Raw genomic sequence first — 27,203 nt, 5'->3', positions numbered from 1 at the left:
ACTACAGATTTCACAAGGGCTTTTCTTGGCCTATTATCAAGGCAAAGGCATTTACCATTTAGTACCTATAATGAAATTTCCACATCTTCCCTAAAGGCTAAGAGGTGTGTTGTATTACTTGTAATTAGAGCCTCAATACTTTTTAGGGGTGACAAAGCATAGATTTGAAACATATCAATTGACATAAGGAAATCAAGGCCATTAATAGGCATACCACTTCTCGGATTTCCTCTTCAAAAACCTTGGCAGCAGCACTGGCATTGAAGCCATCCAGTGCCTTTGCGGTGAGTTTCTCACTTTCATTAACAAGCCCATTTGGATCTAACAGAACCCTTTCCTCCGGAGCAACCAGTGCATCCCATCTTTCACAGAAACACTCCAAATAAACTTTTGCTTCACGGGCATTGCTAGAACTCAACCATGTTGAGTAGTCACCTAGCAAATTCTAACAAAAGAAAGGACTTTTGCTGATAAAATGGATAGATAAGCATGGTAAAGCAAATAGCTAGAATATCGAGCAAATTTCAGATAACTATATTATGCGGTCTCTATTATCACAAAATTACTCATACTTTAGTCAACTGCAAAGAACTGCTTTTGCACTTATTATCACAAAACTAAACCTTTTCGCTAATTCCGTTAGTTTGGACATCAATTGACATCTCAGTCCCATATGTACGACAGCATCTGCTTGGATGATTAATGAGCTCCACCTGTGTGGATGTCAGTTGATACCCAACTATTTTACAAAAAGTGCAGTTTTGTGATATATAAGCAAAGTTTTTGCGAAATGAGTTCAGAAAAGTATAGTTTTTCTGATGATATAAACCATGTATAGTTCCATTAAATTTACTTTAGAACAGAACGTGCAAAAAAATAATAATAACATAATAATGTATCAAAAAAGAGAAGTACTCATTATGAGAGCTATAAAAAATATTAACCATGCTGCAAAATGGGTAAACTGAATTAAATGAATTGCTTAAACGGTTTAGACCTGTTATGAGGTGGCCATGTGGTTCCTTACTACATACCGTGTTCGAGATTGCTTACTACATACACCTGAAAATCCCAGTTCTATTAATGGAATATCTAAAAGACGAAGGTGGGTGCGCAGACTGCCCAGATGATGATCCTTGTAAAGTATATGATATTGTGGGAGGTAACCAGCGAATTGCAGAATTAATCAATCAAGTCAGTGTTATGGTAGGAAGGGTATACCACCGTCGAAACAAGACGAGTGGCTAGGGAGTTGGGCCTTGCACCAGAGGTGCGGCAGCCAGAACCAGGCGTGGGAGCCAGGCTGGGCTCCAGCCGGTTCAATAGGAGATTAGTTAGGAGGAGAGCTATTTCAGTTGGACTCTGTTAAGTTAAGTTGTTAGCCCTTAGATTTAGGAGAGGTTAGTTATTGAGTTGGTTATAAGTGTCAAACAATCAAGAGGAATAAAGATAAGCCTGAGATTGAGTTTATCTCACCTTGGGCCCTCGGGCGTTACTGTTCACGGTCTTCCATTGTCATCGAGCTTCCAGCCAGGCGCCGAGCACGGCGCCACCAGTTCGTCGCCGGGGTTTCAAGCCCAGGCCTCACATCTCCCACTCCTACTCCCTCAGGTCCCTAAGTTCCAACAACCTGGTATCAGCCATGTCTGGTCCTGGGCCGTCCGCCGCTGCCGTCGCTCCAACCACCGCCGCTGCCACCGCTGCCTCTACCACCTCTGCATTCCCTGTGTTCACCACCTCCGCGCCACTTGTTGCAACCACAGCGTCGCTGCTCAGCCCACCATCCGCGACCCCAGCATCGCCCACCGAGGCATTCAATGCCTTGACAACAGCCATCTACGCGATGCAACGCCAGATGGGGGATCTCTCCTTGCGTCTAGCTGCGGTGGAGCGCCAGCCCTCGTCTTCGGGGCAGCCGCTATTCCAGTACGGACTGCCGGGTTACGGCGGAATTCCGGCGTTGCCGGCGTCGGGCCCAGCCATCTTGGAGTTCCCAATTCCCGCACCGCCAGTGGCCACCACGGGAGTCACCATCGCCGGTGCCCTGTCTCTGCCGCCGCTGCCGCCATTTACGGGGGTTCCCATCACCCAGATTGCTTTTCCACACTCGCCGTCGCCCGTGCCTTCCCTGTCGTCCATCATGCAAGGAGCAAGGGTCACTGCACCGCCTCCTTCGGCCGCGATACACATGCCGCTGCCACTGCCTTATCTGCCGCCGGAGCCGGAAAGCCCTGCTGTCCCCCGTTACCATAAGCTGTCCTTCCCCACCTATGACGGCAAGGAGGATCCGCTCGGCTGGCTGCTCAAGTGTGAGCAGTTTTTCCGCGGCCAGCAGACTCGTCACGCGGATTGGGTCTGGCTCGCGTCCTACCACCTCACCGGCACAGCCCAGATGTGGTACACAATTCTGGAACGTGACGCCGGCCGGCCCGAGTGGGAAGAGTTCAAGCGCTTGTGTCATCAACGCTTCAGACCCCCGCTCAGTACCAATCACTTGGCGGACCTGGCACGCCTACCATTCACATCATCGGTGGATGCGTACCTGGATGCGTTTCAGGCGCGCATGGCGCACGCCGGTCGCCTCTCGCCGTACCAGCAGGCTCAGCTGTTCACCGGGGGCCTTCCGGACCACATTCGCGTCGACGTCGAGCTCCACGACCCGCAAGATCTCCAGCGGGCCATGCGGCTGGCACGCGCGTATGAGCGGCGGAATATGCCTGCACCGCTCGCCCTGCCAGCGCCATCGGCCCGCCCGCCTCGCCGCAATGCGAGGACTGCTCCAGCACTTACCTCCGCGCCAGCAGTCAATACAAGGCCATTCAAGCGGCTGTCACCTGAGGAGATGGCGGAACGCCGCAAACAGGGGCTATGCTACAACTGCGATGAGCAGTACGTCCGCGGACACAAGTGTGCCCGACTCTTTTATCTGGAGGATCAGACTACCTTGTCGAGGAACCAGACGACGCCGATGAGGACCCAGCTGCACCTGCAGCAGCGCCCCAGCCGCCCTTCAACCCCGATGCCCCCATGATCTCGCTCAACGCCATTACGGGCATTCGGACTGAGGACACCATTCAGCTCTACATACAGATTGGCAATGAGCAGTTTGTGGCGCTCTTGGATTCGGGGTCCACGCATAATTTTGTGCGCGGCGACGTCGCCCGACGCGTGGGCCTTCAGTTCCATCCCTGCCCGGGTGCTGGGGTCATCGTCGCCAACGATGACCGCGTGACCTGCCGTGGCCTCGCGAAGGACGTCGCCATTCGCATTGCTGACGAACACTTCTCCATTGACTGCTACTCCATCCCAATTGACGGCTACGACATGGTCCTCGGCGTCACTTTTCTAAGGATGTTGGGACCCATCCTCTGGGACTTCGATGATTTGTGTATGTGTAACACCTCTGTTGTTTTGACCTAATACTAAAATTTGACATGTCATCATGTGCATTGCAAAGCATTCATATAGTATAAAGTTTTGAATGCATTCACTAAATAAGGTTTATTTCATAATGTTGTTATTTCATGTGATGGGTTTCAAAAACCTTAAACAAAGATCATGACCACAAGGGTCAAATTTCATGTGATCATGTGAGACCATGTGTCATTTGACTCAAATAACCCTAATGGGCCATGTTACTGGTCAAAAATCAAAATTTAAGTAAAAGGAAGACAAATCAAATTTGAATTCACATTCAAATCATAAAAGTCATTTTTGCCCCTTTTAATTAATTCAAAATCCATGAGGAATTTGGGGTTGAGGCAAAAAGCAAAGTTGGAGATTATTTTATGAAGATCAACTTTGGTATTCAAAGTTTTTCAAGTTTACATATAAAATTTGGAGTAATTTTGAAATGATTCAAATCTTTAAATGTACCCCAAATTTGAATTTCAAAATGGAGGCAGAATTTGAAAATGTTTCTTAAACCAAAGTTGTAGTACTTAAAAAATTGAACAACTTTCATTTTTGGAGATTTTCAACTTCTTTAGAAAATTTCTGAGTAATTTGAGAAATGAATGCAGTGGTAGTTCTGTAATTATTTCAAAAATCATCTCCACCTCACTGCTTGCCGCCGGCGCCACGCGGGGGGGTCACCGCCGATCAAATTTCGCCGCTTTCCCGCGTGCAGGCACGTCACCGTCGCCGTGGCGTCTCCGTCGTGCGCTGTCGCAGCCGGGCGAGCTCATCCCGGCTATAAATAGCCACCGTCGCCGCCGTCGTCATCGTTTTCCCCTCTGCTCTGCTCCGCCACCGTATAGCTCCGCCGCTCGCCGTAGGCCTCGTCGAGCCGCGTCAGCCGTTCCCAGCTACGTCAACGTGATCGCATTGGTCTTGCGCTCCTCCTCGACTTGCTCTCGTCGCTGGTGTTGGCCGGAATCGTCCGGCGCAACCCGTCTTCCCCGTGACCGGTCAGAGCTCCGCCGCGACTGCCCTCACCGTGGCCAGGCTGCTCCAGACCATCTCCGACTGCTCCAAGCACATCATCGTGATCACTGTGAGCTCCTGAGCGTGTTGCTCACTCTTCCTTTGACTCTACCGCGCCGTAGCCCTAGTTACATCGACCGCCGTCGGGTCCGAGCCGCCATGGCCGGCGTCGAGTTCCATCCGGTGTGTCCTTTTCTGTTCTGAGGCTTGGGATAGATGCGCGACTTGGTGTAGATCATGTAGGAGCAGTCCGTGTCGCCGGAGAGTCACCACCGGCGCATTTTGCTGGCCGGAGCTGGCCGCGCCGCCGCGACTTGCCCACTGTCGCTGACGCGTGGGGTCAGGCTGTCAGTGATGCTGAGGAAGAAGAATAGTAAGCTTTGGTTATTTTCTGATTTTGAATAGTGCAGCAATTTTTGCAATTTTGTAGGAATTTATTTACACATCCAAAAATTCTAAAAATTTTTGTGTAGCTTCTGTACATGTTCTAGTATGATTTAAAAATTTGAAATTTGAAATTTGGATAAATTTTGAATGTTCAAATATTCAGTCCATTAATTGAAAAATGCAATTTCCATGATTTTTGTAAATCACTATATAACTCCAAAAATTATGAAATTTATTTTGGTACACTAATTTGTCATGAGGAAGCTTACATAAAAATTTGAGATTAATTGGACAAAGTTTATTTTATACCTAATGTAGACTTAATTATTTAATTAATTATTCATTTAATTAATGTTTAATCAATTAGGATTTGTTTGACTTTAGATTTGATTGTTGACCTTGGGTCATTAACTTATAATGATCCTTAGTACCTTAACTAGTATTTGAACTAATATCTAATTTGTAATTAGTAAAGCTTAATGACATTTCGTGTGATAACAAAAGTCATTAACAAGTTAACTTGTCGAAACCCTAAGTGTTGATTAGTGTTGGATCTTGTTTTGGTCATGTTTTGTGACTAGTAGAGTTCCAAGATCCATTAGGTCAAATCACATGTGTGGTTCTTAATGATAGGGTTACAGGTTGGTTTTGTTGGCTTGCAACTGTACCGCGAAATCAAATCGGTTGCGGGTGTTTTTATATTTCATGTGCCGTGAAAGCATCATGTTTACATTATCATCATGTTAAAGCATATGTTATTATTTCGTGTAGAACCCGAGAACGAAACGATTCTAGTTGAGCAAGTTCTGGAAGAATCCCCGGTTGTCACGGGATTCGATAATTGTGGTACTAATCCAGAACCGGAAATCGTCAACGAAGGCAAGCCCCGGTTTATGCATTAAGCCATTACCTTGTTACTTTGAAAAGTTTATCACCTATGTTACTTATTGCATTAAGTTGATCAATTCAAATATTACCTACTTGATGCATTACCTACCTTGTTACTCGTTTACCATCCTTGAAGATGTTTTCATTTATAAAGGCGTAGATTGCTTAGTATGCTTTATGGTAGGCTTTCAAAGTAAAAGTTTTGATACAATCAAAGATGGCATACTGGCCGAAGAAAGAAAGAAGGTTGAATGAACTAGAGACTAGTCGGGTGACTTATCTTGAATTGTGGGTAATGTTGCCGACTATGTCGCTTAAAGGCCACTCATTGTGGATCTTCTGAACGAGACACTTTGTAGTACTGGTCACATACTCCGGTAAGCCTACTTCGGCTAATCCGATACTAAGACGAATGCCCGCGCACTGGGAGTGGAGAGATGGCGGGAGTAGCGTGTACCCTCGTGGCTGGAATGTGGCCGGATTTGAGGTGTGCTGTGCTCTCGGGTGGCGTGGAGACGGCTTAGTATAGGAGTATCCGGTAGCAAGGTTGATATATGCAAGATTAAGTTCTACATATGTCGTGTGATAAGGAATCCCCAGCTGGGACTTGAATCAATTCGAATTGCCGGTGCTCTGCGGATATGGAGACTCGATTCATTACAGAAGCAATGTAGTACTGGTGAATTACTAAAATATGAGAAAAAGAATGGAATGAGAAGGAATGGAATATGGGAAATGTATATTTAGTTGAGATAATGAACTAAAAGAACTTAGTGGTAAACTTGAAAATAGAATGAAGGATAGTAAGCTTTTGGCAAAGAACTTTTGAATCTTGCTACATCCTTACCTTGCCCCAAAATCCCTGCATCTCTAAAGTCTTACACCCCGTTACGTCGGGTTAGTCTTGTTGAGTACCTTTGTACTCAGGGTTTGTTAACCCTTGTTGCAGGTGAGTCGCATGCGCAGGCTTGTTTTGGTCCCTGCTGCATGTCAGTGTTTGAAGTCAACGATGATGATGAGGAGTAATGAATGGCCTTTGGACAAGGCACTAGTTTGTATGATAAATAAAGTTAATGTAATATTATCCCGCTACTATGGTTGTATAACACTTATGGTATTGTAAGTTTGAAAACAACTGGTTTGTAATTATGTTATCTTAAGACTTCCGCTATCTTTTACTCTGGTATATATTTGAATAAACTGTTGTAATCTGCAATGACTGTGATTGGGATCCTGTTTGAAAAGAGAATCGTGGATGATTCGGGTTTCCCGAGGACACCCGACAGACCTGTTGAGTTGTTGGGAACTCGTGTACGCTATCCGAGGTCTGTTAAGACAACGATAGGTGCATGTGGGCCCGATTCCTTAGGAGGTTCTGCCACAGCTGGTATCAGAGCAGTTCCCATCTAAGATCATTGTAGGTTACTTTGGAAAAACCTTCAAAATGATTTGGATCAATGAAAGTAAACATGATATTTTGAAAGTTCAATTTCTTTCTTCTTACCTTTGATCTAGGCTCAATCCTGACTTATTTGAAAAGTTGGTGGCGGATAATATGATTAGGTTGTCCTAAGTATTATGAAAATCTAGTACTTATGATTATATTAATCTTTTGTACTTAGATTCGTAAGATCGATTCATGCATCATGCTTGAGCACATTGCATAATAATTCCCCTTAATAGTGGTTGGGTAAGTAATATCAATCCCATTCTTGCTAACCCCGTTATCCTCAAGCTATTCTTATAGTCCTATCCTAAATTCTTCAGGCTATGGCAAAGACCAAGAAAACCGCACGCAAGTCCACCGGACCTCATGGAGTCCCTCGTCACCAAATGGCACCAAGAAATCACGAGCTTGGTGAAGGAAGTTCCAAGAACCCAGAAGAGGAAGGATCTTCAAGCAACCCCGTCAACGTCGAGAACCTTAACAAGGAGCTCAACACTCTTCGTCGAGCTCATGCTAAAGATCAAGAAAAACTGGCGGAATTGCAAAGGGGTATCACCATGACCATGGAGCTGCGGAATGAAGCCTGGACACGAGAAGATGCGGCCAATGAACGCGTCAATGAGTTGGAGTTCTACGTAGAGGACCTGGAGATGGACAATGCCATCCTTCATGAAAATGTCCATATGATGTATGCTCAACTTCATCCTCCTCATGGGGATGGTGAAGTTACCGATGAAGAAATGATTGTAGCTCCAGGAGAAGTCGAGAATGAAGAAGAGGAGGAGGACCCTGAGGAGTTAGTGTACTTCTCAGATGAAGATGAGGTTTCATCTGATACGGGCACGAATGCCGAAGACTGAAAACTTGGAGTAGTAGTAGTTCCTTTACTGCTTTCCTAGAGAACCAGGGTTGTCTTGTGGGATACAAGACCTATAGTTTAAATAAGAACCCTTTGTAGCATGCAACCTTTTAAAAGCTTTCAATAAAGAATAATGTAAGTAAATGTGTTTCTCTAACAGATGCTTCGTCCTATCACCCGAACTGGTGCTAGTGGCTCGCATGATGATGATGAGTGCCCAAATCCTCCACCAATGCCCTCGACTATGGCAGATGCCATAGCTGCACTCGTCAATGCAACGGCAGAGAATGCCAGGCTGTTAAGGGAGTTGGCGCAGAACCAGCAGGCACCATACCCTAATCGTGGCCGTCGTAATAATGGAAACGACGAGTCAACCTATGTGGATTTTACTGACACACGTCCGCCTGTGTTCTCAAAGGCAGACGAACCTTTAGAAGCTGATGATTGGCTTAGGACAATAGAGCAAAAGTTCAAGCTAATCCACTGTACTGAGGTTCAAAAACCAAGGTTTGCGGCACAGCAACTCCGAGGAGCTGCTGGTGCTTGGTGGGCAAATTTGGTAGCAGTACAGCCCGTTGGTCACCAAATCAACTGGAGGGAGTTCAAGGATGCCTTCAGGGCACATTATATTCCAGACGGTGTGATGACCATGAAGCTGGAAGAGTTCTTGGCTCTTAAGCAAGGGGAGCACCCGGTGATACATTATGTTGGCCGTTTCAACCACCTGTCTCAGTATGCTATTGAGTATGTCAATACGGACAGGAAGAAAAAGAATCATTTTCTTCGAGGCTTGAACACTAAACTTCAGACAATGATGACAGCCTGTGGTAATGCAACTTACCATGAAACAATCAACATTGCTATCGCTTCGGAAGAAAATTACCGCCGACACAAGGAGGCGAAGAAGAAGAAAATATTTGCTTCCGGATCATCAAGTGGCAAGCGTCAGAAGATAGTATACCATCCTCAGAATCATGGCCGTACGCCATTCCGCCCACAACAAGGCCAAAGCAGGCAGCAAATCTTCATTCGCCCTGCAACTAATACACCTTATACATATCAAGCACCGCAGCAGCAGAACAATACAAATAATGCAAACCGCAATGTTACTTCCCAGAATCATAATTTTCCATGCTATAATTGTGGTAAACCTGGGCATTTTTCCCGAGAATGTCCGTATCCTAGGAAGAACAATCCTGATGCAACCAAAGCCCCTGTTAATCAAGCTCAAAATCAGTACAAGGGCAATGCTCAGAACCATCAAAAGGGTCCGGCTGAGAAGAAAACTAGAAGGGTATTCTATACGCAAGTGGAATCTATTCCAGAAGGAGAACCAGTTATGATGGGTATGTTTCCCATTGCTAAGCATCCTGCAATTACCTTATTTGATTCTGGTGCATCCCATACATTCATCAACCGTACATTTGTTGTAAAGCATGGGATAGCTATTGGGGAAACAAAAGAACCCTATCATATACAGTCGCCTGGGGGGCGAATCTGTACAAGGGAGGTAGTTCAGCATGTACCTATTGATTTGGGAGGTTATGAGTTCCCTACCAATATGCTGATATTAAAGGATCAAGATATAGATGTGATCCTTGGTATGAACTGGCTAACTCAACACGGGGCTATCATAGATGTCCTACATAGAACAATAAGGGTAAATGCACCTGACAGCAAAACCCAACTTCTTATCCAACTTCCTTTTCCTAAGAGTACAGTGGAGACAGTTTGTGCAACTATTGTTGAAGGAGCCGAGGAAATTTCAGTGGTATGTGAGTTTACGGATGTCTTTCCCGATGACTTGCCTGGTCTGCCACCAGACCGAGACGTAGAGTTCAGAATTGATCTGAAACCAGGGACAGCACCAGTGTCCAGAAGAGCATATAGGATGTCACCGAAAGAATTAGCAGAATTAAAAATGCAACTACAAGAGTTGTTAGACAAGGGTTTCATTCAACCCAGTTCATCACCTTGGGGATGTCCTGCTATTTTTGTGAAGAAGAAGGACCAAACCTTAAGGTTATGTGTTGACTATAGGCCATTAAATGAAGTCACCATCAAGAACAAATATCCCTTACCCCGAATCGATTTACTTTTTGATCAACTTGCGGGAGCTAAGGTATTCTCAAAGATAGACTTAAGATCAGGCTACCACCAGATTAAGATCAGACATGAAGATGTGCCAAAGACAGCGTTTACTACCCGATATGGACTATATGAGTATTTAGTCATGTCTTTTGGGCTGACCAATGCCCCGGCTCATTTCATGTACCTGATGAACTCAGTTTTCATGCCTGAGTTGGATAAGTTTGTCGTGGTGTTTATTGATGACATTCTTATCTACTCTAAGAGCAAAGAGGAACATGCGGAACATCTCCGTATTGTTCTACAAAGATTAAGAGATCACCAACTATATGCCAAATTCAGCAAATGTGCATTTTGGTTGGAGGAAGTACAATTTCTGGGTCATGTGCTATCTGCTGAAGGTATAGCTGTTGATCCGAGCAAGGTAGAAGAAGTCCTTAATTGGAAAGCACCTACAACTGTTCATCAAGTTCGTAGTTTCCTGGGGTTGGCAGGGTATTACCGTCGGTTTATCCCTGACTTCTCCAGAATTGCGAAGTCAATTACTGGACTGTTGAAAAATCAAACAAAGTTTGTATGGTCGAAAGAATGTGAAGAGGCCTTTCAGACATTGAAGAAGTTGCTGACAACTGCACCAGTATTAGCACAACCTGATATCGAGAGGCCATTTGATATCTATTGTGATGCATCTGGAATTGGTATTGGCTGTGTTCTTATGCAAGAACGCAGAGTCATAGCATATGCTTCCAGACAACTCAAGAAGCACGAAGAACATTATCCCACCCATGATCTTGAATTAGCTGCGGTTGTCCATTCACTCAAGATTTGGCGACATTATTTATTGGGCAATATATGTCATATCTATACGGATCACAAGAGTCTGAAATACATCTTCACTCAGTCAGAACTGAATATGAGGCAAAGGAGATGGTTAGAACTTATCAAAGATTATGACTTAGAAGTGCATTATCATCCGGGCAAGGCTAATGTGGTTGCCGATGCCCTGAGTCGCAAGAGTCATTGTCATTGCCTAATTGTAGAACCTATGCAGCGAACATTGTGTCAAGAGATGGAGCATCTGAATTTACAAATCATAGAACAAGGTTACCTGTCCAGTATTGTAGTTGAGTCCACTATCAAAGATCAGATCATTGCTGCTCAACAGAAAAGTAAGGGCATAGCCCATATTAAGGATAAAGTCAGATCTGGAAAACCAACATGTTTCAAGATTGATGAATCAGATGTCGTATGGTTCAAGGATAGGTTGGTAATACCCAAAAATCCAGAGCTGCGAAAGCAGATTCTCGATGAAGCTCATTCTACAAGATACTCCATTCATCCGGGTAGCAACAAAATGTATCATGATCTGAGAAAGAGATATTGGTGGACCAAAATGAAAATAGAAATAGCTCAATATGTGGCCAAGTGTGATGTTTGCCAGAGAGTCAAAGCAGTTCATATGAAGACTGCAGGTCCATTACATTCGTTGCCAGTTCCATCTTGGAAGTGGGAAGATATTTGTATGGACTTTATCGTGGGATTGCCTAGGACATCTGCAGGCTACAATTCAATATGGGTTATTGTTGATCGTCTAACCAAGATAGCTCATTTCTTACCAGTCAGAGATAAATATCGAGCGGAGCAGTATGCAAAGCTTTATCTTAATAGAATTTTCAGTCTGCATGGGGCACCCAAGACCATTGTCTCTGACAGAGGATCATTGTTCATATCCAAGTTTTGGAAAAGTTTACATGAGTCTTTAGGAACTAAACTTATCCGTAGTTCTGCTTATCATCCGCAAACAGACGGACAGACTGAAAGGGTAAATCAAATTCTTGAAGATATGTTAAGAGCATGTGTTCTTTCCTTTGGTACTAAATGGGATGAATGTCTTTCCTTAGCTGAATTTTCATATAACAACAGCCATCAAGAGAGCATTAAAATGTCACCGTTCGAAGCACTGTATGGCCGTAGGTGCCAAACACCTTTAAATTGGTCAGAAGCTGGAGAACGTTGGTTCTTTGGACCAGATGTGGTCAAGGAAGCTGAAGAGAAAGTTAAACTCATACAAGCCAATATGAAGGTAGCTCAATCTAGACAGAAAAGCTATGCTGATAAGAGGAGACGACCGCTAGAATTCAAAGTGGGAGATTATGTCTACCTCAAGGTATCACCGATGAAAGGAGTTCATCGTTTTGGGATTCGGGGAAAGTTGGCGCCCCGTTATGTCGGTCCTTTTCAGATCCAACAACGATGTGGACCAGTCGCCTATCGCGTCAAACTCCCAGATCACATGTCAGCGGTGCATGATATCTTTCATGTATCTCAGTTAAAGAAGTGTCTTCAAGTACCTGACCAGGAAATCGACTTTGGTGGTGTAGAACTAGAACCTGATTTGACTTATGCTGAGTACCCCATTAGAGTCTTAGATCAGAAAGATCGAGTCACTCGGAGAAGTACGATCAAGTTCTACAAAGTACAATGGAATCAACACACTGAAGATGAAGCTACTTGGGAGTCCGAGGATTACTTAGAAGAGAATTTTCCTGACTTCTTCGCTTCTATCTAGTTGCAATACCTTGTCTATATTGTAACTTGTCTCGTTTGTCAGCAGAATGGAAAAACCCCCTCGCTCGCCTTTTTGAATAAAGTTTTAAAGTGTTAGCTTGACACATTTCCTTTTCCATTACTTAGCCTTAAGTTTTAAATCTCGGGACGAGATTTCTTTAAGGGGGAAGGGTTGTAACACCTCTGGTGTTTTGACCTAATACTAAAATTTGACATGTCATCATGTGCATTGCAAAGCATTCATATAGTATAAAGTTTTGAATGCATTCACTAAATAAGGTTTATTTCATAATGTTGTTATTTCATGTGATGGGTTTCAAAAACCTTAAACAAAGATCATGACCACAAGGGTCAAATTTCATGTGATCATGTGAGACCATGTGTCATTTGACTCAAATAACCCTAATGGGCCATGTTACTGGTCAAAAATCAAAATTTAAGTAAAAGGAAGACAAATCAAATTTGAATTCACATTCAAATCATAAAAGTCCTTTTTGCCCCTTTTAATTAATTCAAAATCCATGAGGAATTTGGGGTTGAGGCAAAAAGCAAAGTTGGAGATTATTTTATGAAGATCAACTTTGGTATTCAAAGTTTTTCAAGTTTACATATAAAATTTGGAGTAATTTTGAAATGATTCAAATCTTTAAATGTACCCCAAATTTGAATTTCAAAATGGAGGCAGAATTTGAAAATGTTTCTTAAACCAAAGTTGTAGTACTTAAAAAATTGAACAACTTTCATTTTTGGAGATTTTCAACTTCTTTAGAAAATTTCTGAGTAATTTGAGAAATGAATGCAGTGGCAGTTCTGTAATTATTTCAAAAATCATCTCCACCTCACTGCTTGCCGCCGGCGCCACGCGGGGGGGTCACCGCCGATCAAATTTCGCCGCTTTCCCGCGTGCAGGCACGTCACCGTCACCGTGGCGTCTCCGTCGTGCGCTGTCGCAGCCGGGCGAGCTCATCCCGGCTATAAATAGCCACCGTCGCCGCCGTCGTCATCGTTTTCCCCTCTGCTCTGCTCCGCCACCGTATAGCTCCGCCGCTCGCCGTAGGCCTCGTCGAGCCGCGTCAGCCGTTCCCAGCTACGTCAACGTGATCGCATTGGTCTTGCGCTCCTCCTCGACTTGCTCTCGTCGCTGGTGTTGGCCGGAATCGTCCGGCGCAACCCGTCTTCCCCGTGACCGGTCAAAGCTCCGCCGCGACTGCCCTCACCGTGGCCAGGCTGCTCCAGACCATCTCCGACTGCTCCAAGCACATCATCGTGATCACTGTGAGCTCCTGAGCGTGTTGCTCACTCTTCCTTTGACTCTACCGCGCCGTAGCCCTAGTTACATCGACCGCCGTCGGGTTCGAGCCGCCATGGCCGGCGTCGAGTTCCATCCGGTGTGTCCTTTTCTGTTCTGAGGCTTGGGATAGATGCGCGACTTGGTGTAGATCATGTAGGAGCAGTCCGTGTCGCCGGAGAGTCACCACCGGCGCATTTTGCTGGCCAGAGCTGGCCGCGCCGCCGCGACTTGCCCACTGTCGCTGACGCGTGGGGTCAGGCTGTCAGTGAGGCTGAGGAAGAAGAATAGTAAGCTTTGGTTATTTTCTGATTTTGAATAGTGCAGCAATTTTTGCAATTTTGTAGGAATTTATTTACACATCCAAAAATTCTGAAAATTTTTGTGTAGCTTCTGTACATGTTCTAGTATGATTTAAAAATTTGAAATTTGAAATTTGGATAAATTTTGAATGTTCAAATATTCAGTCCATTAATTGAAAAATGCAATTTCCATGATTTTTGTAAGTCACTATATAACTCCAAAAATTATGAAATTTATTTTGGTACACTAATTTGTCATGAGGAAGCTTACATAAAAATTTGAGATTAATTGGACAAAGTTTATTTTATACCTAATGTAGACTTAATTATTTAATTAATTATTCATTTAATTAATGTTTAATCAATTAGGATTTGTTTGACTTTAGATTTGATTGTTGACCTTGGGTCATTAACTTATAATGATCCTTAGTACCTTAACTAGTATTTGAACTAATATCTAATTTGTAATTAGTAAAGCTTAATGACATTTCGTGTGATAACAAAAGTCATTAACAAGTTAACTTGTCAAAACCCTAAGTGTTGATTAGTGTTGGATCTTGTTTTGGTCATGTTTTGTGACTAGTAGAGTTCCAAGATCCATTAGGTCAAATCACATGTGTGGTTCTTAATGATAGGGTTACAGGTTGGTTTTGTTGGCTTGCAACTGTACCGCGAAATCAAATCGGTTGCGGGTGTTTTTACATTTCATGTGCCGTGAAAGCATCATGTTTACATTATCATCATGTTAAAGCATATGTTATTATTTCGTGTAGAACCCGAGAACGAAACGATTCTAGTTGAGCAAGTTCTGGAAGAATCCCCGGTTGTCACAGGATTTGATAATTGTGGTACTAATCCGGAACCGGAAATCGTCAACGAAGGCAAGCCCCGGTTTATGCATTAAGCCATTACCTTGTTACTTTGAAAAGTTTATCACCTATGTTACTTATTGCATTAAGTTGATCAATTCAAATATTACCTACTTGATGCATTACCTACCTTGTTACTCGTTTACCATCCTTGAAGATGTTTTCATTTATAAAGGCGTAGATTGCTTAGTATGCTTTATGGTAGGCTTTCAAAGTAAAAGTTTTGATACAATCAAAGATGACATACTGGCCGAAGAAAGAAAGAAGGTTGAATGAACTAGAGACTAGTCGGGTGACTTATTTTGAATTGTGGGTAATGTTGCCGACTATGTCGCTTAAAGGCCACTCATTGTGGATCTTCTGAACGAGACACTTTGTAGTACTGGTCACATACTCCGGTAAGCCTACTTCGGCTAATCCGATACTAAGACGAATGCCCGCGCACTGGGAGTGGAGAGATGACGGGAGTAGCGTGTACCCTCGTGGCTGGAATGTGGCCGGATTTGAGGTGTGCTGTGCTCTCGGGTGGCGTGGAGACGGCTTAGTATAGGAGTATCCGGTAGCAAGGTTGATATATGCAAGATTAAGTTCTACATATGTCGTGTGATAAGGAATCCCCAGCTGGGACTTGAATCAATTCGAATTGCCGGTGCTCCGCGGATATGGAGACTCGATTCATTACAGAAGCAATGTAGTACTGGTGAATTACTAAAATATGAGAAAAAGAATGGAATGAGAAGGAATGGAATATGGGAAATGTATATTTAGTTGAGATAATGAACTAAAAGAACTTAGTGGTAAACTTGAAAATAGAATGAAGGATAGTAAGCTTTTGGCAAAGAACTTTTGAATCTTGCTACATCCTTACCTTGCCCCAAAATCCCTGCATCTCTAAAGTCTTACACCCCGTTACGTCGGGTTAGTCTTGTTGAGTACCTTTGTACTCAGGGTTTGTTAACCCTTGTTGCAGGTGAGTCGCATGCGCAGGCTTGTTTTGGTCCCTGCTGCATGTCAGTGTTTGAAGTCAACGATGATGATGAGGAGTAATGAATGGCCTTTGGACAAGGCACTAGTTTGTATGATAAATAAAGTTAATGTAATATTATCCCGCTACTATGGTTGTATAACACTTATGGTATTGTAAGTTTGAAAACAACTGGTTTGTAATTATGTTATCTTAAGACTTCCGCTATCTTTTACTCTGGTATATATTTGAATAAACTGTTGTAATCTGCAATGACTGTGATTGGGATCCTGTTTGAAAAGAGAATCGTGGATGATTCGGGTTTCCCGAGGACACCCGACAGACCTGTTGAGTTGTTGGGAACTCGTGTACGCTATCCGAGGTCTGTTAAGACAACAATAGGTGCATGTGGGCCCGATTCCTTAGGAGGTTCTGCCACAGTATGGCGTTTTCACGTGAAGGCCGCCGCGTGTTCTGGCGCGGCATCGGCTCGACACGGCATGATGTCCAATCAACTCAGCGCCTCCATGCCCTTCGCCAAGATGGGCCAGCTCTGATGGAGCGCCTACTACAATCTTTCGAAGACCTCTTCGCTGAACCCAAGGGCTTGCCACCGGTCCGTGCCTGTGATCACCGCATACACCTGCAGCCCAACACGGCACCGGTAGTAGTTCGCCCCTACAGATACCCACAGCTCCAGAAAGAGGAGCTCGAGTCACAGTGTGCTGCTATGCTGTCCCAGGGAATAATTCGGCCAAGTACGTCGGCATTTTCAGCACCGGTGTTGCTGGTCAAGAAACCGGACTCCTCTTGGCGCTTTTGTGTGGATTACCGCGCCCTCAACGACAAAACAGTCAAGGACAAGTTCCCCATTCCAGTGGTTGAGGAGCTCCTGGTTGAACTCAAAGGCGCCAAATTCTTCACCAAATTGGATCTCCGTTCGGGCTACCATCAAGTCCGGATGCACGCTGATGACGTTGAGAAGACGGCCTTTCGCACACATCATGGCCACTTCGAATTTTTGGTCATGCCCTTCGGCCTGACCAACGCGCCGGCGACATTCCAGAGCCTCATGAACACGGTCCTTCGGGCCTACCTCCGTAAATTCATCTTGGTTTTCTTCGATGACATTCTAATCTACAGCCCTTCGTGGACGTCGCACCTCCAGCATGTCAAGGCCGTCCTCACAGTGTTGTGGGAACAGCAGTTGCGCATCAAGCGCAGCAAGTGTTCGTTCGCCGCACCCTCCGTTGCGTACCTGGGCCACGTCATCTCCGCTGGTGGGGTGGCCATGGACCCATCAAAGGTGGAGGCGGTGACGTCGTGGCCTCAGCCGCCCTCAGCGCGGGGTCTCCGGGGCTTCCTCGGCTTAGCGGGCTACTACCGCCGCTTCATCAGGGATTTTGGAGCCATAGCTGCGCCTCTCACGCAGCTCCTGCGCAAGGACGCCTTTCTGTGGTCTGAGGCGGCAGCATCAGCATTCACGGCGTTGAAACAAGCACTGACTGCGGCCCCGATTCTCCAATTGCCGGACTTTGAGTTACCCTTCATGGTGGATTGCGATGCGTCTGGATCATGTTTTGGCGCTGTACTGCACCAGGGCACGGGCGCTATCGCATTCTTCAGCAGGCCGTTCTCGCCAAGGCACATGAAGCTCGCTGCGTACGAGCGGGAACTCATTGGATTGGTACAAGCTGTTCGGCACTGGAGGCCATATCTTTGGGGGCGTCACTTCGTCGTGCGCACGGATCACTATGCGCTCAAATTCCTTCTCGACTAGCGCCTCTCCACCATGCCTCAACATCAGTGGGTTTCCAAGCTGTTCGGCTACGACTTCGCCGTCGAATTTCGGCCGGGGCGCCTGAATGTGGTGGCCGACGCGCTGTCCCGGCGTGACGAGGTTGCTGATCATCTTCACGCCTTGTCCGGACCATCCTTCGCCCTCTTCGACAACCTCCGCAGTGAGCTCCAGGAGGACACAGCCCTGCGCGCACTGTGGGACTCCATAGCCGCTGACCGCGGCGCCCCTTGGCGCGTCGTGGACGGTCTCATCCTCCACGGCACCCGCGTCTTCGTCCCGGTGCAGTCGGCGCTGCTACCCGCTGTGCTGGAACTTGCCCACTCGGTTGGGCATGAGGGTATCCAGAAGACTCTCCACCGCTTGCGTGCCCAGTTCTACGTTGAGGGTGGTCGGGCACAGGTGCGCGACTTTGTGCAAGCCTGCGCCGTCTGCCAGAAGAACAAGGTGGACTCCCTTCGGCCGGCGGGGTTGCTGCAGCCCCTGGAGGTACCATCACAGGTGTGGTCTGACATCTCGCTCGACTTCATCGAAGGACTGCCGCGTGTTAATGGCAAGAGCGTCATCTTAACAGTGGTCGATCGATTCTCCAAGCATGCACACTTCATCGTGCTCAGTCATCCGTATACCGCGGCTTCGGTCGCCAAGGCATTCTTCGAGGCCATCGTTCGCCTGCACGGGTTCCCCAACTCCATTGTCAGCAATCGGGACCCCGTGTTCATTGGCAATGTGTGGCGGGATCTATTCAAGTTGGCAGGGGTCAAGCTTCGCCTCAGTACAGCGTTCCACCCACAAACTGATGGCCAGTCCGAAGCAGTCAACAAGACCATTGCCATGTATTTGCGCTGCATCACCGGCGACCGTCCCCGTGCTTGGTTGGAGTGGCTTCCCTGGGCCGAATACTGCTACAACACGTCCTACCACACTTCCTTGCGGACTTCGCCGTTTCAAGTTGTTTACGGCCGGCCTCCGCCTGCCTTAATTCCCTATACTGCAGGTACAGCACGCACCGACATAGTCGACGCGCTTCTCTAGGATCGCGACACCTTCCTGGCTGAGGTGCGTGAACGCCTTCTCCAAGCCCAAGAGTATGCTAAGCGCTACTACGACGGCCACCATTGCCCCTTGGAGTTTGCGGTGGGTGATTGGGTGTGGCTCCGCATTCTTCATCGGCCGGTGCAGTCGCTACTGCCAGGACAGCGGGGCAAGCTCGGGCCACGGTTCGCTGGCCCGTTCCAAGTGGCCGAGCGCATTGGTCAGGTCGCGTACCGGCTGTTGCTGCCAGAGGGAGCGCGCGTCCACAACGTCTTTCATGTTGGCGTCCTCAAGCCATTCCGGGGGACTCCTCCAGCAACGCCCCTGGCCCTTCCTCCACTGCGCCACGGCCGTCGCCTCCAGCAACCGGCACGCGCTCTGCGTGCCCTGCTTCGGCGGGGCGTTTGGCATGTGTTGATCCAATGGGCGGCCTTGCCTGAAGATGAAGCCACCTAGGAGCCACTGGACGAGTTCCGTGCTGAGTTCCCCGCCTTCCAGCTCGAGGACGAGCTGTTCGTCGAGGGGGGGAGTGATGTTACGGTAGGAAGGGTATACCACCGTCGAAACAAGACGAGTGGCTAGGGAGTTGGGCCTTGCACCAGAGGTGCGGCAGCCAGAACCAGGCATGGGAGCCAGGCTGGGCTCCAGCCGGTTCAATAGGAGATTAGTTAGGAGGAGAGCTATTTCAGTTGGACTCTGTTAAGTTAAGTTGTTAGCCCTTAGATTTAGGAGAGGTTGGTTATTGAGTTGGTTATAAGTGTCAAACAATCAAGAGGAATAAAGATAAGCCTGAGATTGAGTTTATCTCACCTTGGGCCCTCGGGCGTTACTGTTCACGGTCTTCCATTGTCATCGAGCTTCCAGCCAGGCGCCGAGCATGGCGCCACCAGTTCGTCGCCGGGGTTTCAAGCCCAGGCCTCACATCTCCCACTCCTACTCCCTCAGGTCCCTAAGTTCCAACAGTCAACACTAAAAGTTTTGATATAGGAAGATTTGTTGAAATCAAGGTGAAACGAGTTGTTACAATTAACTTGGGATCACTTCCGAGAATCGTTTGTCCAAATAGAGCATATGTGGATCATAATATGATAAAACTAAGAAAGTTCAATGGCAAACATACCACAGCATCATCAAGGGTTGGACTCAGAATATCATTCTGAACAAATGATGTGGCTCCCGTGGAACTGCCTGTTTTTCCTTTGACAGTGTATGTAAAAATAAGGTCAATATTTGACAGCTGAAGTGTAGATTCCATGAGTTTAACTGCTCGACCTTTTGCTCTCTCAATCTGCAAGAAGTAAGATGTAAGTACGTTACCAATCTCTCAATCTAGGAGTATTAAGCATATTGCACTCAAAAGGACTTTCACCAAATACCAATGCTAGGTCGGCAACAGATGCATTTATGAGAAGTTGAAGAGTGTGTATGTGTATCTAACAATATGCACACTTAAAAGGTCAAAAGTTAATGGGAAAGGCATGTCGAAAATGACAAAAAATCCTCATAGTTGCCCTTGGAAAGTCTAGTGTGGGCACTAACTGTTTATGTCAAGGGCCGTGAGCGGCAAGGACGCCGGACCTCGACTGCGGAGTTCGTAGTCACGCTCCGTGGTAACTAGGACGGGGTTATGCCCCCACGCCGCGACACACTCGCCGGGTTTTGCCCCCTGGCTCGTGGCTTGAGAGAAGAGATAGGAGATTAGATGGAATGATTCTTGCTTCCCCTTTCAATGTGCGTTTACAGCAATATATGGTCTCTGGCCCAACCATACTTCCTAAACTTAAGGACTATCAAGGGAATGTAACAAAAAGGAAACAATCAATTACTCTCCTCTTTCTAAACTTAGCCACTTGACGTAATCTCCTGCTGACCCAGGCGTGCAGCTCGTTCGGCAGCGCGGCGCACATCGCGTGCCCTGCGACGCCGTGTATACGAGCGCCCGTACATAACATCTCTCCCCTCCTCGAGAGACAGCTCGTCCTCGAGCTGAAACTGGGGATATGTGGCGCGGAAAGAGGCGACATCCTCCCAGGTTGATGAAGCTGGCGATGATCCCTTCCACTGAATGAGGACTTGGCGCACGCCGCGCGCCACGCGGAACTTGACCGCCCGCTCAGGCTCAGGAACGATCGCGCCATGGCGAATCGGAGGAAGGGCTGGTGGATCCTGCGGTGGGGCGCCATGGAATTTTTTTAGCAGCCCAACGTGGAAGACGTCGTGGAGGCGAGCTTGAGGTGGTAGGGCCAGGTGGACTGCGACGTCGTTGATGAGCTCGACGACGAGGTATGGCCCAGTAAAAGCGTGGCTTGAGCTTGCCAGTCGACGCTTGGGGCATGGATGCAGAAGGCCGCTGACGCAGGCGAAGCAGGACCCAGTCACCGGCCTGGTAGGTGACCGCGCGGTGGAGACGGTCGTAGTGGCGCTTCTGGATGGCCTGGGCCTGCTCGAGGCGGTGCCTTGATGTCCTCCAGGAACTCGGTGCGCTCCTCCAACGTGCGGGCCACCGCCGGCACCCTGGAGTCACCATGCGCATAGTTGCGCAAGGATGGCGGATCAGCGGCCGTAGACGACGCGGAACGGCGTGTCGCGCAACGACGACTGGAAGGCGGTGTTGAAGACGTACTCCGCCCATGGAAGCCAGCGTAGCCAGTCACGTGGACGATCACCTGTTAAGCATCGAAGGTACATGATGATTAATTTGTTAGCGGCCTCCGACTGCCCGTCCGACTGTGGGTGGAACGCCGTCGTCATCTGCAGCTTGGTGCCACTCAAGCGCAGCAGCTCGCGCCAGAAGTTGGAGGTAAACACCGGGTCGTGATCGGAGACGATGGACTGCGGAATGCCGTGCAGCCGGACGATCTCGGCGAAGAATGCTTGGGCCACAGTCTCCGCCGAGTACGGGTGCGCCAGGGGGATGAAGTGCGCGTACTTGCTGAAGCGGTCCACGACCGTCAGGATGACGGACTTGCCCCGGACGCGCGGCAGCGCCTCGACGAAGTCCATGGCGATGTCCGACCACACACCCTAGGGCACCGGAAGTGGCAGCAACAGTCCGGCCGGGTGGAGATGTTCCGGCTTGTTGCGCTGGCACACTGTACACGCACGCACCAAGTCCTGCACCACAGTTTTCATGTTAGGGAAGTGGAAGTCGTGGCGGAGTCGATGCAGCGTGCGCTGGACGCCCTCATGGCCCTCCTCATGGACCGCCCGCAGCAGCTCCTGCAGCAGCGGCGAGTCTGGCGGCAGGTACAGCCGGCCGCCGTAGTGAACCAGTCCGTCGGTGAGGGTCCATGGCGGTGACTTGGAGCCGCTGCTGATGGCGTCCTGTAGGGCGACCAACGCCGGATCGGAGGCTTGAGCTTGGCGAAGGCGGTCGAGGAAGTCGAAGCGCGGTCCGGACAACACCAACACCGAGCCCTCGTCAGGAGTATCGCGGCGCGACAGAGCGTCCGCCACGGCATTGGTACGCCCCGGCTTGTACTCCACAGTAAAGTCGAAACCGAGGAGCTTCCCGACCCAGTGATGTTGGGGGATCGTGGACAGCCTCTGATCCAACAAGTACTTGAGGCTGTAATGATCGGTCTTGACCTCGAAACGCCGCCCCCAAAGGTAGGGCCTCCAGTGGCGCACGGCCTGGACGAGGCCGATCAGTTCGCGCTCATACGCCGCGAGAGCTCGGTGCCGGGGGGCCACAGGCCGGCTGAAGAAGGCCACCGGGTGGCTGTCCTGGACCAGCACCGCCCCGAAGCCGTGCGAGGACGCGTCGCACTCGACGACGAACAGCTTGGAGAAATCCGGCATGGCGAGCACCGGTGCTGAGGTGACCGCCTCCTTGAGCGCGGTGAACGCAGCCGCCGCGTCGGGCGACCAGGCGAACCCGTCCTTCTTGAGCAGGGCGGTGAGCGGCGCGGCGATGGTGCCGTAGTTGTGCACGAACTTCCGGTAGTACCCGGCAAGTCCCAGGAAGGCGCGCACGGCTCGCGCGGACCGAGGCTGCTGCCAGTCCCGCACCGCCTGTACCTTTGCCGGGTCCATGGCGACGCCCACGGCCGACACCACGTGGCCGAGGTACGCGACGGACGACGCCGCGAACGCGCATTTGGAGCGCTTCACGAAGAGCTGGTGCTGTTGGAGCGCCTCGAAGACGACGCGCAAGTGGCGTAGGTGATCCGCCCACGTGCGACTGTAAATCAGAATGTCGTCAAAAAACACAAGCACAAAGCGGCGTAGGAAGGGTCGAAGGACGTCGTTCATCAGCGCTTGGAACGTGGCGGGGGCGTTGCACAGCCCGAACGCCATGACCAAGAACTCGTATAGGCCATCATGAGTCCTGAACGCCGTCTTGTGGATGTCAGCCAGATGCATGCGGACTTGGTGATATCCCGAACGCAGATCGAGCTTGGTGAAGAAGCACGCCCCATGGAGCTCGTCCAGCAGTTCGTCGACGACTGGTATGGGAAACGCGTCCTTGACGGTGAGCGCGTTGAGCGCCCGATAGTCGACGCAGAAGCGCCACGATCCGTCCGGTTTCTTGACGAGGAGGACCGGGGACGAGAACGCGGAGTCGCTGCGCCGCACGATGCCCTGCTCGATCATCGCGGCGCATTGGCGCTCCAATTCGTCCTTGTGGGCCGCCGGGTATCTGTAAGGCCTGACAGCCACCGGCAGCGCGCCCGGCTTGAGGACGATGCTGTGGTCACGCGCGCGCTGTGGCGGCAGCCCGGCTGGCTCTGTGAAGAGACCACCGAAAGTGGTCAACAGTTCTTCCAATAGGGTCGTGGACGACATGACGGCGGTGAGACGCGGCTCCTGGCGCGCGGAGACGTCCTCCCAGCAGATGGTGCGGCCATGGCGAGTGAAGGCCACGGTTCGGGTGGTGAAGTCCCACACCATTTTCCCCAACGTCACCATCCACTGTGTGCCGAGGACGACGTCGTAGCCGGCGAGCGGCATCACATAGAGGTCGACGCAGAATGCCTCGCCGGCGATGGCGATCGGTGCCCGGCGGAGGACCCCGGGACAGGCGATCCGTTCGCCGTTGGCCACGGTGGCACAGAGGCGTGGCCTGGAGTGGACGGCGAGGCCTGTGCGGGCTGCTGCCGCCTCCGCGATGAAGTTATGAGTGGAGCCCGTATCCAGGAGGGCGGTGAACGTCGCGGCTCCCACCGTTACGCGCACCTAGATCGAATCACAGATCGGCATACCAGCTACGGCCCGGAGGGAGAACAGCGGCGCCTCCTGGTCGGCCGGCGCGTCAGCCTCTGCGTCAGCGTCGAGTTCCACACCGTGGACATAGAAGATGCGACGGCAGACCCGGTTGTGGCCCCTGGAGTAGGGCTCGTTGCAGTTATAGCAAAGGCCGAGGCGCCGACGTTCAGCCTGCTCCTCGGGGGTGAGGCGCTTCGCCTGCGGCCCTGCACCTCGGGGAGGAGGAGCCTGGAGCACCGGGGGTTGAGGCGGTAGTGCCGGGGCGGGAAGTGCCAGGACCGGCGGGCCAGCGGGCAACGCCGGCCGAGCCGCAGGGGCCGGCAACACCGCGCGCGGCGCGTGCCTAGGGGGGGTTTGGTGGAGCCGATCTAGCTCCATGAGCTCCACCTGACGCGCCAAACTCATGGCCGCGTTGAGGGTCTCCGGGTTGTGGATGCGGACGGCGTGACTGAGCGGCAGGCAGGAGTCCCCCGGTGAAGAGCTGCACCCGTTGGCTCTCATCGAGCCGACCAGCGCGCGGTAGGAGCTCTTGAAAACGGTTGGCGTAGTCCTCGACGGAGCCCGTGCGGCGGCACTCGGAAAGCTCAAAGAGGGGCGCCGAACGAAGATGGGGCCCAAACCGCAAGTTGAGGAGCTCCTTGAAGCGTCCCCATGGCGGCGTGCCTTCATCTTCTTGCAACTGGATGAACCACATGTGGGCGACACCTTCCAGTTGATATGAAGCCATCCAGACGCGTTCCTCCGCCATGGTGCGCTGCTGCCGGAAATACGACTCGCACTTGTTGATGAAGATCATGGGATCGGACTTGCCGTCGTAGCGGGGGAAGTCGAGCTTCTGAAACTTGGGGGGACGATCGAGGTCCCTCGGCCCCTCGGTGCGGCCACCTCCGCTAGTTTCCGAGGAGTAGGCGCGCTCTTGGATACCCTCCATCTTCACCTTCATGGCGGCCATGTCGGTGGTGAGGGTGTTCAGCTTCTCCATGAGATCGGCGAGGGTGAGTTGATCACCCATGTCTGGCGGTGATGTGGTGGGAGGAGCGAACGGCAGGCGGCTGCGGGTGGGCGGCGCGACGGATGATGAGGATGCGGTGGGCTGGTGGGTGGAAGAGGATCGAGAGACTCTGGATACCAGGTTGTCAAGGGCCGTGTGCGGCAAGGACGCCGGACCTCGACTGCGGAGTTCGTAGTCGCGCTCCGTGGTAACTAGGACGGGGTTATGCCCCCACGCCGCGACACACTCGCCGGGTTTTGCCCCCTGGCTCGTGGCTTGAGAGAAGAGATAGGAGATTAGATGGAATGATTCTTGCTTCCCCTTTCAATGTGCGTTTACAACAATATATGGTCTCTGGCCCAACCATACTTCCTAAACTTAAGGACTATCAAGGGAATGTAACAAAAAGGAAACAATCAATTACTCTCCTCTTTCTAAACTTAGCCACTTGACGTAATCTCCTGCTGACCCAGGCGTGCAGCTCGTTCGGCAGCGCGGCGCACATCGCGTGCCCTGCGACGCCGTGTATACGAGCGCCCGTACATAACAGTTTATTATACATGTCTTTTTGGAGGAAACAGGAGGGGTAGCCCCCCTACTGGTTAATATATATTAATAATACAATAAAAAAGAGGTGTCCAAGCAACAGAAATATAAAGTACTCCCAACGATCCCAAATATAAGTCCATCTGGACCTGGCACAAGTATTAAGGTGAGAGGGTACAATGATCATATTACTCATCAATCATTCTTGGAGTTAAGATGGGTGGCAACTGGCAAGTTTACTTCATTGATTAGTGTGCATCTAAGTAAGGGTAGACAAGGAAGAATAAGACAAAAAGATGCATTAGAGTTGTTATGGACTTATTATATTTGGTGCACTGAAGCAGACTTGTATTTGGGATTAGAGGTATTACAAGCAAGAAAAATAGGCAGTATCATAAGTTGCATTTAACCACTATTTTGCATTGAAGGCAGGAGAAACACAACTTATATTTTGGTAAAAGAGGGAATACATTTGTATAAACAAATAAAAAAGAACAAGTAGTATTTGAAACACCTACAAGAGATGAAATCTGGTTCTGCCAAGAATTGCTATCGGACTCAAGTTTGATGGCATAATTGTTTGCATCATAAACAAGATCCTTGATGGATGTTAAGTCTTCAACAGCCTTTTCATATTCTAGTTTCACGAGTCTTTGACATGAAGTTAACAAACGATCTGCAATGCCTATTGGTGTTTTAAGTTTCAGCAGGACCCTCTCTTTTCCATTTTCCGTTGAACTATCTAAGAAACTCAGCAAGTAATCCTCAAGTTCACAAAATTTGCTGCTTCTCCATCTAGGATCACTAAACATAGCTTCCCTCGAATGCTTTCTGTCACTGCTTTTGGAATATGAAAGCTTGACTTCCAGAGCAGAGCGTGAAGATACAGGAAACAGTGTTATGTCCTCTGTATTAAGCAATTTCATTGCATTTTCCTTGACAAATGCAGTAGCTTCTTCAAGCTATACACATCAGATTGAGAAGCAAAGCAATGAATTAGAAACAAGCAATTAGGAACAAAATAAATCTTGCTTTGATTTCAATGGTGCAGAAATGACGTTACAACCAAACCTCATTGCTGTTCCGATAGAGGTCCAATTTGTTCAGAACAAATACAACTTTCTTCTTCCACTGCTGGACATACTGAAGAAATCCAACCTAGAGGTTACAAGAAACCATGTTTAGCTCTATTAGAAAAAAAAAACATTGTCCAAACATATTGCGGTCATACGAGAAAGGATCAAGTTCGGAACGATGATATACGTGATAGATTCGGGGTAGCACCAATTGAAGAAAAGCTTGTCCAACACCGGTTGAGATGGTTTGGACATGTCCAACGGAGACCTCCAGAGGCACCGGTGCGTAGTGGAATCCTAAGCCAGGATAGTAACGTGAAGAGAGGCAGAGGAAGACCGAAGTTGACTTGGGTAGAGGCAATAAAAGGAGACTTGAAAGGATAGAATATACCCAAAGACTTAGCCTTAGATAGGAGTGCTTGGAAAACAGCTATTCACGTGCCTGAACCTTGATTGCTTCTGCT

At 48.8% G+C, this 27,203-nt stretch overlaps 1 pseudogene; it reads right to left on the bottom strand.

The window, feature by feature from the left end:
* Window positions 1-27,203, bottom strand: part of LOC136510826 (probable transmembrane GTPase FZO-like, chloroplastic) — a 33,720-nt pseudogene that overhangs the window by 1,396 nt on the left and 5,121 nt on the right.

The sequence above is a fragment of the Miscanthus floridulus genome, chromosome 16, assembly GCF_019320115.1.
Source record: "Miscanthus floridulus cultivar M001 chromosome 16, ASM1932011v1, whole genome shotgun sequence".
Taxonomy (NCBI): Eukaryota; Viridiplantae; Streptophyta; class Magnoliopsida; order Poales; family Poaceae; genus Miscanthus; species Miscanthus floridulus.
Note: the sequence above shows the minus strand (reverse complement) of the source record. Positions and strands in the feature narration are given on the sequence as shown.